This window comes from Oculina patagonica, unplaced genomic scaffold (genome assembly GCF_052425735.1).
Source record: "Oculina patagonica isolate OP01 unplaced genomic scaffold, crgOcupat unplaced1032, whole genome shotgun sequence".
Taxonomy (NCBI): Eukaryota; Metazoa; Cnidaria; class Anthozoa; order Scleractinia; family Oculinidae; genus Oculina; species Oculina patagonica.
The window spans coordinates 2,514-7,362 of NW_027557010.1; the positions used below are offsets into that span (position 1 = coordinate 2,514).

Here is a 4,849-nt window from a genome sequence, read left to right on the forward strand (position 1 = left end):
TAAAATGCAGATTGCTGCGAGGTAGAATCTTCAAACGTCGGGTTGAACATGAGATGGGGGAGAACCATCGCTTATATATCATTTACTTAAATAAAGCGGATTATCAGGTATTAGATTGTAATGTGATAGTGTTTTGATATACAATTATTTGTACACACTCGATGTGCTTTTGGAAGAAATTCAAATTACATATATTAAGTTGTTTTCTCTAAAACAAAAGACAGTGTATCTCTCTGTTTAATTTGCGAGACATTGTTATTAATATCATCTTTCCCATTTAACACTCATCGCACACTTTATCTATGGGATGCTTTGAAAATTTAAAGTCAATATTAGTACAACTTACAGATCAATGCAACGTAAGCTGTCTGACAACAAGCACTCTAATGGCTCTGCATGAGGAAAGGGAAATTGGAAGGTAAAAGTCATTATCGATGCAATTCAACAACACTTAACCAGATGAGTGTGTTTAAACCACTGTTTAGTTATAAAATCAAATTAACTTTAATCAGTCAAAATTAAAGTCGTGCAAAATTTTCCGAAAAATTTTCCGTATAACTTAACGAAGAAAATTATATTTTCTCGTCGGACTAATAGAAACTTCTGCTCAATGAATATCATTATTTGATAACATTATCCCACGCACTTTAGGTTCCACAACTGACCATTCCTTACATTTAATTTCTATTTTTCTCAGGAATAAGCGAAATCGCACTAAACTGGACAGTAAAAATTTCTTTTACAGATAAAAGTACACGTCGTAGATTTTAATAATAACAAGTTTCTTCTGCTTGTAGTCTCTAAGGCAGCATAGTATTGTCCTCTTGGCTTGAGAATCGACAGCGGTTACCACCAATTCTGCCTTGTAGTCTCCATGGTAGTCCTAGTATTGTCTCCTTAGAGACTCGACACCGCCTATTCAAAGTCATAACATCATTACTACTGTCCGAAGGTTCGGTAACTTGAAAGTCAATTTCTGTAATTTGCGTAACGGCTAGACAGAAACGGTATTAACTTGGACCCTTTTCGTGTCGAAAGCCCGATTATGAAATAATTATTATGTATTTATTTTCACTCTGTAAACAAGGGTTTGGCAAAACACGACAAACAATGTTTGGCGGAGATCAAAACTCGGTATGCCACTAAGAGTTTTACCAACCCAGAGAATAAACGATTTACTGTATAGTGCGAATCGAAACGAAAGCCCTCGTAGAATTAACCTCGATCCTTATGTTAACAAACAAGGGTATGGCTGTGAATGATTATTTTACAAGGATAATAAATTAAGAAGTTTCGATGCAGCAAAGAGAAAGGTTATCGGTTATAATATCCTGAAGAGAATTCCGATCTTTTTTAGTGGTTAGGGTTTAACTGATAAAACCATTTTTGTGACTTAAGGCGGGATTACAGTCATATTTTTGTCAATTTTGGTGAAATTTGTAAGAATTTTAATTTTAATCTCAAAACACTCTTAAAACTATAGTTGTACTTTCCCCGGTGTTTTTTCTTTCTTCTTTAATTTTTCTGGTGAAGAGAAGCAGTTATTTACAACACACTCTTAAATGTTGATCCGTTGCCATGGCAACCAATTTGAAAACAAGAGCTTTTAGGCGGCATTTAGCCGATAAAAATTCGTTGAATCCTCCCCATTCTAAGTCATCCAAAAGTCCAATCCAAGCATCACTTCCGAAAGGAGGCCTGGCCCCTCAGCGCACATTTACCGTGCCTGGTTCATTTTGCTTCGTCTGTGTGGTCGTTCGTAGCGTGTTATCGTCTTCATTATGTCTAAGGGAAGCCGTGTTGGGTCCAAATCGGCTGTTGTGAGAAGGAGTAAGAGAAAAAAGCGTTCAGGTTTTCTTGGAACACCCAAATAGAGGAAAGACGAGGAGAGAAAACGGCCGAAATCGACAACTGAAATCACCTTTGTTGCTGATTGTGATGTCGGAAGCGACAGTGATTGTTCAGATAAACCCCTTCCTGTAAAGTCTTCATCAAAACGAAAAATATAGGACATTGAATCGTCCTCCTCCGGACATGGGCAGTCTAGAAGATTTAATTCAAAGAGTTCATGCATTCAGCGGAAATTGAATTGTTCAGGTTAGCAATTAAAACCATTAGGGGATGTTTTAGCTACTCACAGTTTCAGTCGGTTGAATTTATTATTGTTTGAGTTGGAAAGTTTTAGACTAGATATTATTGCTAAAATATTTCTATTGAGATAAAAATAAGATAAAGAGAGGCATAAGTATTGTCCCTCAAATTCATGGTGCTCTTACAAAAGGACTGGGAAACCAATTGTAAACAAGGGCCACCATCTTGATCCTGTCTTTGTAGAACACTTGAAGCATGTGTACCACTGCTTATCAGATAAAAGGCTTTTGAAGAGGTGTCTGCCAGGACACACTCAAAACCCAAATGAATGTATCAATTCCTTGGTTTGGATACGATGCCCTAAGCATAAGTGGTTTGGAAGAAAGCGCGTAGAAATGGTAGCAATCTCTGCAACATTGCATTTCTACTCTGGTACAAAAGCCAAGCACAGGGTCATGGAACTTTCTGGAATGGGGAGTACAAACTATGTATGCCAGCCAGAAAAGAGACATTCAAAGAGTGAAGAAAGCTGAAAAAAGATCATCAGAGCTATTCAAAAGAAAAAGACGAGCTACAAAGAAGGTCTCTGTGAGGATCGAGGAAGCTCGTATTCAAGGGGAAGGGACCACATATGAGGCTGGCGCCTTCTGATGCAGCAAATGGACATGTGAATGACCCACATATCACAGTTTTGTTTGTATTTACTTCTTAAGACAGCATCTTATCAGAAACTACAGTGCTTCTAATGATGTTGATGAAAAAACTTTGTACTTTGACATTGGACACTTTTAACTTCAATTTCTCAAAACTAGTGTTTTTCGTGACTGGGGAACTGCCCCGGCTAATATTTGCAAGAGGTTTTGAGCTATTGACTTCATTTTTTCAGCAGATGTTCCTTGTATTTATATCTACAGGATGAGTGATTTAGTTTTTGGCCTACCTAAATTAATTATGAATGGTAAAAATTACACCTAAACTGTAAGTTTCCTGGTTACCATGGCAACATGATTGACATTTTATGAATTCCAAATCACTCATCCTACATTTTGACTATAGGTGGACATACTGGAATTGGTCGTTTTTCAATTTCTTTTAATGCATTCTCCTATGAAATTGGGGCAGCAGAGTACTGTGATGTGCAGTACTGTAAGTACTCTGTTAATTATTACCAGGAGAATGATTGACAGGTGGACAACTGATGCATTTTCAGAAACCTCAGGTTGTCATTGTTCTGGGCCAGTGCTCTTTATTTTGTTCTAGTGAATTATATTTGGTTGAGCTGACATCGTATATTGTGCCCAAATTGTACGAAAATCTGACTGTAATCCCGCCTTAACACAAAACAGGCCATGATGTAGTCAGCTTTGCACTTCTTTATATTCGTTGTGAACGATGGCTGAAATTGTTTAAAATGCAGATTGCTGCTAGGTAGAAACTTCGAACGTGTGGTTGAATATGAATTGGGGAAGAACCATCGTTTATATATCATTTGCTTGAATAAACCACCTTATTGGGTATTATATTGTAATGTGATAATGTTTTGATATATAATTATTTGTTCACACTCGATGTTCTTTTGGAAGAAATTCAAATTACATATATTTAGTTGTTTTCTCTAAAACAAAAGACAGTGTATCTCTCTGTTTAATTTGCGAGACATTACTAATAATAACATCTTGCTTATCACTGAAAGCAGTCTTTTTACTATCCATGCTGAAATACTTAAAACTCATCGCACAATTTATCTATGGGATGATTTCAAATTTAAAGTCAATATTAGTACAACTTAGAGGATCAAGTCTAAAACATCTTTTACACTTGCTTGGCTGAAAGTTCGAGCAATGAGTACAAAGATTACGTAGCAAAAACCTACTCATAGTACGGTAACATTTCATATACTATTTGAAACAATTTACTGAAATTCTTTTGTCTTAAGTCAAACCCAAATCACTCAAATCTATTTTTCTCTGGCGGGGTCAGCTTGAGAGCTTAATTTTGGTAGGTTTTCGTTAGCTGTACTCAAACTGTAACCATGCTATGAGATTTCTGTGGTAACTTTATTTTTGCCTGTATAGCTCGAATGTTCGGAGGAAGCCATCTTAATTGCTTGTTCACTTACTATTCGATCGGCATTGTACGTTCTTCTGGCGCACAGCAAGAATTGTTGTTTTCGATAACCCATATCTCAGTACAAAATTACTTAAATTGACCAATTTCTACGTTTCGGTACGTTGTTTCTTCATTTGATTTTTGTTTTTTAGCAAGCGCGACTTTTTGAAAAACGAATACAAAATACCGAGGCTTATAATATAAAATACGGAACAAGTAGGAAATTGGAAGGTGAAAGTCATTATTGATGCAATTCGACAACACTTAACCAGATGAGTGTGTTTAAACCACTGTTAAGTTATAAAATCATTTAATTTACTTTCATCAGTCAAAACTATAAAGTCGTGCAAAATTTGCCGGGAAATTTTCGTATAACTAATAGAGAAACAATTCTTAGCTTCTTGTGAGACTAAAAAGAAACTTCCGTTCAATGAATACGAAAACATCATTACTACACAATGTCCGCAAGTTTAATTAATTTTTATGAAAGTTAATTTAGCATCCTACACAGACGTTCGACCTTTAGGTTCCATAACTGACCATTCACTTGCATTGAATTTATATTTTGCGCTAAAAAAAAAAACAGTTTTAATTTTTGAACAACAGTAGAATGAAATGACTCATGACTTGTGTGGATCACCGTCAGTTA

The 4,849-nt window shown here is 35.9% G+C and overlaps 1 pseudogene; it reads left to right on the forward strand.

The window, feature by feature from the left end:
- Positions 1-2,229: 2,229 nt before the first annotated feature.
- LOC144639538 (uncharacterized) lies at positions 2,230-3,426 on the forward strand (annotated as a pseudogene).
- The last annotated feature ends 1,423 nt before the right edge of the window (positions 3,427-4,849 follow it).